The sequence below is a fragment of the Diceros bicornis genome, chromosome 7, assembly GCF_020826845.1.
Source record: "Diceros bicornis minor isolate mBicDic1 chromosome 7, mDicBic1.mat.cur, whole genome shotgun sequence".
Classification (NCBI taxonomy): domain Eukaryota; kingdom Metazoa; phylum Chordata; class Mammalia; order Perissodactyla; family Rhinocerotidae; genus Diceros; species Diceros bicornis.
This window is the reverse complement of record NC_080746.1, coordinates 80,223,494-80,234,327: the sequence shown is the minus strand read 5'-3', so window position 1 is coordinate 80,234,327 and position 10,834 is coordinate 80,223,494. Positions and strand designations below refer to the sequence as shown.

The following is a 10,834-nucleotide window of genomic DNA, read 5'->3' as shown; positions in this document are numbered from 1 at the left end:
CGGGGCCCTCGCCGGGCGCCCCCCCCGCCCCGCGCCGCCTGCAGCGCGAGTGACAACGCGCCCTCCGGGCTCGGGAGCGGCGGCGCCGAACCACCCCGGGCAGGGCTCGCTTCTACGGGGCGTCACCTCCCGGCACTCACTCCCCGCTCCCCCAGCTTTCAAGACGGCCTGTGCGTTAGTCCATCTCTGTTCACCACCGGAGAGGGCTCGCCGCCGGCTGGTGACAGAGACAGCGGCAGGACCCGGAGGAGGAGGGAGAGCGAAGGCAGCGAGGGCAGGAGGCCCCCGGCAGGCGACAGCGTGCAGTTCAGCCCAGCGCTCTGCCTGCTGCCTCTCCCGCCGGCGCTGGTCCTCAGCACCAGGTGAGTCCTGAGCGCCGGGACCTGAGCCAGGGGCGCTGTACCCAGGGGGAGCCGAGGACTTGCAGCTGCTTGGTCCCCCGCCAAAGTTAAAAAGGTGCCTCTATGATTCAGAATCTAAAATACTTCGGGAGAAGCATAGCCCTTTTTTGGTTATTTCAGCCCCTGGGCGAAAGTGTCTTGCAGGGACCAATGGCTGTCTCTTCTAAAGACGTGTTTCCCTTCAGCCTTAGCAGGGGTGGACAGACAAAATTCAGGTAACGGAGAGACCAAAGACAATGAAAGAGAATCCAGAGGTAAAGAAGAAATTGTAATCGAGCAATGTTCTTACCCTGGAGTTGTCTCATTCTCAGCGTGCCTTGCCTTCTAAGTTTGACATTAGGGTGCGGGAAGCCAGGGAGAGACCATTGACCATTGGAACTGTGGAAGCAATTAATAAAAGTTTTTGGACCCGCAAAACGACCTGTTTTAACATTTTGGGTAGATTAACTGGCGAGGGAAATGCCCACATTTTCATTTGGGTGACCTGAGAACTGGGCTAATGTAAGACAACCACACAAGGAATAAAATGGCAGAAGACACTCTGAGTGCTGGGGAGAGAAGGGTAGTCATCAACAAGTAACATACTGTACTTTCTCATCGCCTGCTCTTCTCTTCCTCTCTTCCTCCCTCCTTTATAACCTCCCTTCCTTATTTCACTTTGAGCATTTTAAAATAACATTCCTTGCTAAACATTATGTGTCTTTGTTCTCATCTATGTGCGATATTCTTAGGCTGCTTGCTTTCTTCCTTCCTTCTTTCCTCACTCCTTCCCTCCTTTCTCTTTTTTTCTTCTTTCCTTCCTTCCCTCATTCCCTCTCTCTCCCTATCTTGCTCTCTTCTTTCTTTCTTTCTCTCTCTTTTTTTTTGTTTTTGGTGAGGAAGATTAGCTTCGTGCTAACATCCATGCTAATCCTCCTCCTTTTTCTTCCCCTCAAAGCCCCAGTAGATAGTTGTATGTCATAGTTGCACATCCTTCTAGTTGCTGTATGTGGGACATGGCCTCAGCATGGCCAGACAAGCGGTGCGTGGGTGCGCGCCCAGGATCCGAACCCAGGGCCGCCAGTAGCCGAGCGCGTGCACTTAACCGCTAAGCCACAGGCCGACCCTCTTTCCCTCCCTCCCTTCCTTCCTTCCTTCCTTCCTTCCTTCCTTCCTTCCTTCCTTCCTTCCTTCCTTCCTTCCTTCCTTCTTTCCTTCCTTCCTTCCCTCTCTCCCTCCCTCCCTCCTTCCCTCCTTCCTCCCAGTAGTTGATCATATTATGTGTCTGGCTGTATTATTCTTTTATTTAGCTGGCTTGGGGTTTGCTGAGCTTCTTGGATCTCTGAGTAGATGTCTTTTATCAATGTTGGTGAATATCTTTTCAAATATTTGTCTACCCCATGCTCTTTCTCACTCTGTACTTTTGGGTCTCCAATTACACGGATGTTAGAACCTTTGTTATTTACCTAGAGATCACAAACGCTTTTTCCAAATTTTTCTCTCTTTTTTTTCCCTCTGTGTGTTTTATTTTGTATATATTTTACTGACCCAGTTTTAAGTTACCTGTTTTTTCTCTCTGGTGTCTAATCTGCTATTAAGTAGATCTAATAATTTAATTTCAAATATCACACATTTTATTTTTTATTTTATGTCCCTTTTTCTTTTTTGAGGTTCATTTATTTTGTTGCCATTTATTTGCCGATCCTACCTATCTCTGCATGTACACTGAATCCCTTTTCCACCAGATCCTTTAGAAATTGTATCATAGTTATGTTTGATTATTCCAACTTTGAGGGTGACTCTGGGTTTGTTTTTATTGACTATTTTCTCTCTCAAACATTATATATTACTTGTGTCTACTTTATCTTATAATTTTTGATTCTATGAAGGACATTGATGTAAGACAATAATAGAGTCCAAAGTAATATTTACCTCCTAAACAGAACATGCCCCTTGTTCCATTAGACCACTGGAGTAGGACACTGAGTTCTCTGATGTGGAGTTGAGCTGGATCTGAGCGTTGTTGTAATTTTGAAAGTAGGATGAAGTCTTTCTCTCTAGCAAAGCTTGTAAGCTAAGCCCTGGAAAAGTTCCATCAAAATGCACCTCAAAATGGAGGTAACTCAGTCCCATGTGGCTCCTAGTCAAGGCCTGAGGTGCTCTACTAGTGGGGAACAACATTCCTATGTTGGTACCAGGCACCAGAGGAGGACACAGACAATTTTGAGGAAGTCAATCCAAAGCCCTGGTTTCCCTGAGGCTGGGCCAGGCCGAGCTCCTGTTGCTCTAAGGGTGGTCATTCTTATGGTAAACTAGCTCGAGGTACCATGCTTGCACTACATTCAGCATCAACTGGTTCTCACTTCTGAACCATGAATTCTTCACAAGTGTGCCATGAATTTTTGACTTACATAAAACATATTTTTGCCGTATAGTTTTACAAAGATAGGTGAGATTAAAAAAAAAATAATTGTGCTGGGTAGCTCAGAGAATGGGGTATATTTTCCTGCTAAATGAAAGGAAAACCTATGGCAAAGTCTCAAATCTACAACAAAGAAAGAGCAGACGTTTACTTAAACATTAAGAACTTCTTAAAATGAATATATGAGGGATTGAGGAATTTAGAGTAAACAATTCTAGTCAAACAGAGGCTGAAAGTCAATCAAGTGGATAGTGTGTGCACAGTGAATGTGTTCATCCATGTGGTGAGACACCATTACCATCAGGAAACGATCGCATTGCAATTATTTCTGACTTGCTGTTGCTTTGGAAATGTTTTAATTTCTTCAAGTGTAGATAAACCCATTTTGCCTATTTTCCTTTTTATTGGATTATTTTCTTATTATTGAGTTTTGATAATTCTTTATATATTCTGTATACAATTTTTATATCAGATGTATACTATTCAAATATTTTTCTCCCAGTCTGTGCTTTGTCTTTTGGTTTTCTTAGTAATGTCTTTTGAAGAACAGATATTTCTAATTTTGATGAAGTCTAATTTGTCATTTTTCTTTTGTGGATGGTGCTTTTGGTGGTGTATCTCAGAAATATTTGCCTAAACAAATGTTATAAAATTTTCTTCTATGTTTTATTGTAGGAATTTTATGGTTTAAGCTTATTTTTAGGTTATGATCCATTTTGACTTAATATTATGTGTTATACAAGATATAGATAGAGTTTCTTTTTTTTTGTATATAGATACCCAATTGTTCAGGCATTGATTGTTGGAAAAATTATTTTTTATCCATTGCAATGTCTTTGCACCTTTGTTGAAAATCAGTTACCATAGGCCTGGACTCTATATCTAAACTCTTCATTGTGTTCTATTGATTTATTTATCTACCTTCATGCAAATCTCACTCTATCTCAATTATCATAGCTTTATAATAAGGTTTGACTCAAGTAATATAAAGCTTCCAAACTTCTTGTTCTTTTTCAAGACTATTTTGGCTATTCCAGATTCTCTGCCTTATTATATGCATTTTAGAATAAGTTTATCAATTTCTACAAAAAAATCTGATGGGAATTTGGGATTTTATTGAATTTATAGATCAATTTGGAGAGAATTAATGTCTAAACAATATCGAGTCTTTCAGTCAATGAATACAGTGTTTCTTTCATTTTTCAAAATTCTTTTTTCATTTTTCTCAGCAACCCTTTGCAGTTTTTGTTTGCAGGCTTAGCACATTTTTAGTCATATTTATCTCAAAGTATTTCATATTATCTGATACTGTGAAAATGCTATTGATTTTTTAAATTTCAGATTGTTTGTTGTTAGTGTATAGAAATACAACTGATTTCTGTATGTTCACATTGTGATCTGCAACCACGATAAACACACATGTTAGTTCTGGTAGCTTTTTCGAGATGGTCAGATTTTCTACACAGTCAATAAAAATATTGACTTGTTTGCAAATAAAGAAATTGATTTCTTCCTTTCCTAGATGCCATTTTTATTTCCTTATAGCACTTGCTAAGACTTCCACTTTGGTATCTCATGAATCCAAAGTTGATTTAACAGTTGAAAATCAATTAATACATTTTATATTTTCATAGATCAAAAATAAGAAATCATATGTTCATATTAATATATGCACAAAAAAAATTGTCAACAATGTTGAATAGAAGCGTGATTAAAGAAGGCATATCTGACTTATTCCTGATCTCATGGAGAAAATATTCAGGCTTCTACAACTCAGTGTGAAAATAGCTGTAAGTTTTTTCTAGATGTATATTCTCTAGTTGCTGAGAGTTTTCTTCTTGCAACTAGAATAGTTTGCAAGAAGAAATTTGAAGCACCCAACACCTATATTAGAAAAGGTTTCAAAATAGTGACATCAGCACTTTAAGAACTAGGAAAAGCAAATTAAATCTGGAATTTAAAAAAATACCTACAAATGCAAATAAGCATTTGAAAAAATTCAGTATTTATTCTTGATTGTAAAAAACAAACTTGTTAGTTGTTAATCTGATTTTTAAAAATATCATAATTATTATCTGTACTTACATGTGCTGTTCTGTCTAACTTTCAAAGGTTGTTATAGTCATCTACATTTTTTTTTAATCTTAGGGAGCCTTAGAGGTTGCCTACACCTGGTCTCATGCAGTCATTTAACTAAGAAGTTAAATGTTTGAAAAACTAAGGTCTGTAGAATGAGTGGCACAATTCTTAGTGTTAGATCTTAAGACTTGGTCCCTTACACATGATCTATTGTTATTTTTGTATACAATATTAGCTTCATTCAGATAATTCATTTCCCTATATTCCAATGAAAATAGGAAACTTTAAATAGTAATATAGTAGCTGAGTTATATAACACATTGATAGAAAAGATCTTGAAAGTAACTTATACAAAGTAGAAAAAAAAAGAAAATATATTCTTTAAATTAATGATGATGGTTATAGACATGTTCTTCTCATTCAAATTGCACATTCCTTCTCCAGAATACTAATTGAACATCCAAACCAAAAGATAAGCTGAATACAACAGAAACTGTTGACTAAAAATAGTACTCTTGGAAATACAGCATGGATGTTGCGCCAACGAAAAAATGTTTTTTGGATTAAATATTATACTGTTGGTTGAGATTTAAGTTTGTCAGTAGAGATCATGAGAAAGGTTTCATTCTACCCTTAAAAAGAATAGTTAAGGCAAGTTTTTTCCTCAGAGTTTCAAAAAGTGTCACATAATTGTCATACTGACAAATTCCTAAAGCATATTAAAATTAAAATTGCCACTCCAGCAGGTACAACTCCATCCTGTGTAATCAAAATGAGCAAAGTAGGAGTGCTTTGCATCCCAATGACTCATTTTTTATTATTTCTAGACGTATAAGGCATTAGATTGGCAAAACAAATCAAAGTGACCATCCACCCACATACTTAGCTTACTGAAATGTTAAGACTATAAGATCTGGATGGCATTTTGCATCAATTAATGACATAGGAGGATCATAAAGGCATGTGAACTACATGTGCTATACTGCCTATTCTTAGAATTTTTCAGATATTTGAGGAAAAAGTCTTTTATGGATAAGAAGAGGATGTTATATTTCATCTATGATGGTTCACATAATCAAATCTTTGGTGTTTATCTGAATTACGTTGTGATAAATCATTTATGATTGATTTATTTTTCTATTAAAAAAAGCAAAATAACTAGTTTTGGATATATTGAATTCAATTTTAAAGTTGACTGTTTTTAAAATGGGGCATTTGAGGACTGATCCTCCAGTGTGAGACACTGGTGTGTGTCCAGAAGACACCTCTCCGATGTGACCAGGATGCTGAACAAACTCAAAGGCACCTATGAAGACCACCTAAGGGAAAGGAGGTGACTCACCTTGAGAAATTATACTAATATCTCCAGCTAGATGTAAATTTCACAGGTACCTGCTCTGATGTTTTTCAACGTCTCTACCATGGAGCCCTAGACTTCCACTGAGGTACCTGAGGGTTTCCAAGAAGACTGAAGGGAAGCCAAGTAGTTGGGTTCTTCGCTTTTCGCGCTCCCTCCATCCACAACTTATGTGCTGGTCTATAGTTTATTTGTGAGGCTATCATATGGGATTTTTGTTTTATATAAAGATTTCCACTACTAAAAGTAAATAATTAAATATGCAGATCAAGTACAAACCTTTCCATTTACAGATAAGAAAACAATGTAAGATGTTAAATCACATGAAAAGAGGAGACTTTGGGTTGAGTGAAACGTAAAATAAATAAGTAAACACATCATCTGTGTTCAAATATCTGGAAAGCCTATGCCTAAGGACTAGAGGATAAAGGTGTTTAAAAAAATATCAGAATTTAAGCTGCCCCAAAGTGAAAGTGAGCTGCCTTAGAAAGCAGCAACTTCCCTCAGTTGTGAAGATATTGAGGCACCATCTGGACTCCACTTTTGAATGTGACATAGAGGAGACTGAAACACCTGCTAGAGAGTTGGAGGAGGTGACCATCAAGACCTTTTCAACCCTGAGACTCTTTGGCTTATCATATACAACGAAGTAAACTCTTTGCTGTCTACCCCTGAGGCTATGGAAGATTATGATTGAAGTGTATTTGAGATGTCTTGTTAAGACCGTTGTCCAGTTCTCCTGTCCATGTAGCCAATTAGAATTTCATCCGGTAGGTTCCTCTATTTCTTCCTACAGTCCATTGTGAAAGAACATGTACGTATCATAAAAACATTTCCTTATGTTTCATTCTGTCCAAATAGTATGTTAATACAGTAACCAGATGTCAACTCAAGTGCCATCTCTAAATGATTACTATTGCCTGCCTACAGGGTTATGTTAAAAAAAGATGCCCAAGTCTAGTTTTAAGTCAAAGAGGGAGTGGCAGCTCTTATTACAGGCACATGCTATCCCAGTATAAAATAATAACAAATAAATGGGTGATTTGATATTAGTGGTATAAATAAAGCAACATGTACATGTGACTGAATAGCTCAGAAAACATGTAAAATTGACTTTATCACACCTTTAACTATTTGGCTATAGGATTTGAAGTTTAAAAAGACTCTTTCCAGTTTCTCAACAAAGAGTAACTGTTGAGTCTCTGTGCAAATTCTACTGATTTCATCAGATTTTGAAGATTCTGTTTATTAATTAAGTATAGAAGTCCCCAGGGTGTTATTGTTACGATACTATTAATCCCAGACTTTCTTTCCAGAATGATGTGCTTCTGCTCCTGCTGCAATATTTCTAAGAAGCGATTTACAAGAGGACTATTTCAACTGAGAATGCCCTAGTGGTAAGCCATGTCACTTCTTTTTGGGAAAAGGACTAACATTGAGTTGTGATACTCTTTTTAAACTATCTTCTGTGGATCACTGCAACGTGGCCTTTTATTAGCATATTAAGTAGTAAATGAGACAACATATAAGAATCTGCTATATAGTGGGCATTATAAGCACTATAATTCCAAGTAAAATTTCTATTTTTATTTGAGATTTTATTTTTCTTTCCTTTTATTTTCTTATCATTCTTTTGCTGATTTATTATGGACTTGGAAAGCAAACACTCAGACCAAGGCTGCTTTAACATTTTACTCAACTTGACTAAATTTTAGACAGACCTCTTCCTGACTTTGGCCCTGACCTCCCATTTTTTAGAACATTTTCTTTAGAAAACTTGTAATTGTAAATTATTTCTCTGCCTATTTGAGATATAAATCCTTTTAAAAGCCTCTTGCCAGTTTTACAGCCCAAGAATGTCTTTCTCAAGAACATAGGGGCCATCTCCTTGAAATGTAATCATCAAGGAAGGCAGTGCCCCTATGTCCCAGTCTCTGTGGGAGAGTAGGAGCCCAATCTTCTTGGGCACTAATTAGCAAGCACTGATGGCATAACCAAAGGGGAAAACATTTGCCAACTCAGGAAGAACTCAAGGTGTTCCCCACATCCCACTGATCAACCTGCCCAATGTCTTCCAGTACTTTCCACTAGCTCAGCCCAGTGCTTAACCCCCTCCCTCCTTTGTTTCAGTGGAGCTGTGTTCCTAGTTCTGGCCTCTCTCCCTATTGCAGTAGCCTTGAATAAAGTCTTCCTTGCCTGATTAATTTTGTTCAGTAAGATTTTTGCTTTGACAACTCAACTTACTGCTGAGAAACAAAGATAGGGTTACTAGTCATATCACTTCGCTGTGTTTTTGCCAAGTCAAAGAGCTTAAAATATTTGTTATTTCCTCATAAGAATGTGATTCCATTTCTATTATTCATCTTTAAACATTTTCCAGTTTTAGCTTATCCTTTTAAATCCAGGTGGCTGAGGCAGGACACAAGGTTCTAAAGAGGAATTGCTCAATTCAGAATAGAAAGACTGACTTCTAAATCATTAAGTATTCAAATCCAGCATTCTTTTCTAATTATACTTAGTTTTATCTTCCATGGTTTAATTCATTAGTGTTTTTTAATCTTTTTTTTTTTTCATATTCCTTTAGTCACTCTTCCTTATTCTGTATTTGAATTTTTGCTTGCTCTGGTGGAGTTCATTATTTCGCTGTTTAATATGGTGAATTCTTTTGGATTTTAAATCGTGAGCTCACTTAATCCATCATTTTGTCAGATAAGACTGGCTTGATCTTGATTCCTTTATTCAAGTCATCAGAAAGGATTTGGAAAAGAACCTGCTTCAAACTGATGACTCTGACGATACGTGCTGCCAGATAAAGCAAATATTGTGTATTGAATGTTTACTCTGTGCTGGATACTCTGTAGAGATGATCTCATTTAATTTTCACAAGAGCTCTGTGACATGGACACTATTAGTCCCGTTATTCATTACGGGGAAAATGAGGCCCAGGAACACACTTGTCTTAAGTACAAGAGCCAGCTTTGGAGATAACGCTTACTTTCTACCACAGGCCACATTTCCAATCAATTTGGGATACTGTCCCCCTTCCTTCCCTCCTTTCCTTTCATTCCTTTCTCTCTTTTTTCACTACCCAATCTGTCTCCTTTTTCTCTTTCCTCCTACTATGTTAGAGACTGGAAGAGACAACAAGGAATTGGGCAGACATCTTGCTTTCCAGTAATTTATAAGCTCATCCTTTGTTTAATCCCAGTGGTAAGTATGCATTTAACATTCGCTAAATATTTTAAATAAAGCAACAAAATATATGAACCTCTACTTAACCTAAAGAGAGGATCAGTTTCACCATTCTATTATTCCAGTTATAGCATAATAAAAATATCCTCCAATCTTTTTATAATACACTCATATTTTAGGACTCTAACAAGTCAGCTCTCATTTAGAGCTACTTTATTATATAATCTGATACCTTTATTTTATGTTATAAAGATTATAGGGACATATTTTAGACTTTAAGTGATGGGTGAAACATTGGAGGATTTTCAGAAGGATTTGGTGGGCAGATATACATTTGTGCAACTTATGCCTAGTAGATAATTTTAAAAATTGTTTTTTGGAAATAATTGACAGCAGGAAAATCAAAAATACGAAAATTCACACGTGAAAACAAGCCAATCAAATAAACCAAGAAAAATATTTCATTTTCCAATAAATCATGGAGAATTAACTTTTTGAGTGAATCTGGAAAAAAATAAATGGCATGATTGAAAAAGAAAAGGAATGTGGTAAATTGAGTTAATCAAGCAGTTAATTTAGTTATTTGCACAGAGGGATTTTTTTGAAGCGTTAAATATTAGCATTGTAATGAACTTTCTATTTTGAAGTTCCATGATTTCTTAGAAATGTAAATGAAAGGAATACAATTATGCATAAGAAACTTAATTATATATTAAATCAGGAGAAATTAATTGCTCTGTTGAGGAAAAATCTCCTAAAAGCAATAAATAAGTAATATATCACTTTAAAGAGGATCTGGGATTTAAATGCTTTGTGTTTTTTTCTTCAATTGGATGGATTTTACTTAAAATAGTCTCTTCAAAATCATCAGCATATTTGCTCTTGTAATTGCTTTTAAGTCATTGTTTATCTGAAACAATTCAGCAGTCTAAATTAACATCGCTTCTGCCTTTTCAAAGCCTTGCAAAAATAAACCTATCTACCTTTATTCATGTATAAGGTATGGAATATCTGATAGGACTCTATTTTTTTCAGTTTGCTTTCATTAAAACTTTAATACATCCAGCTTTAAAGCATACATTTCCCTCTGTATTTTGAAGTGAGTAACAACGTCACTTAGTAGACTTCTCAAGAGTATAGATTCATGGCAATTTTAGAAAACTGTGCCTTATAATTTCTATGATTCCTGACTGGTAGTATTGTTAGTTACAAATACAAAGAGATGTGAAGACGTGATTATCTCTATCTTAAAGTCAAGTATTTTATTGCTGATTTGTTCTCTCAAGTATAGCATTAAAAATGGGCAAGGCAGAGGAAGGCTTGCTTCTCAAGTAGTATATAACTTTAATAATTACAATCTATCAAGTGCAAATTCTCTGCCAAGAATTGGGTTGATCACTTTAT

General features: G+C 36.6%; 1 long non-coding RNA gene across 1 annotated transcript; it reads left to right on the top strand.

The window, feature by feature from the left end:
- The first annotated feature begins 268 nt into the window (after positions 1-268).
- LOC131408142 (uncharacterized) lies at positions 269-9,440 on the top strand. Its single transcript, XR_009220697.1, has 3 exons — positions 269-362; positions 7,555-7,635; positions 9,367-9,440. It is a non-coding gene; the product is annotated as an uncharacterized LOC131408142 (long non-coding RNA).
- Positions 9,441-10,834: the final 1,394 nt, after the last annotated feature.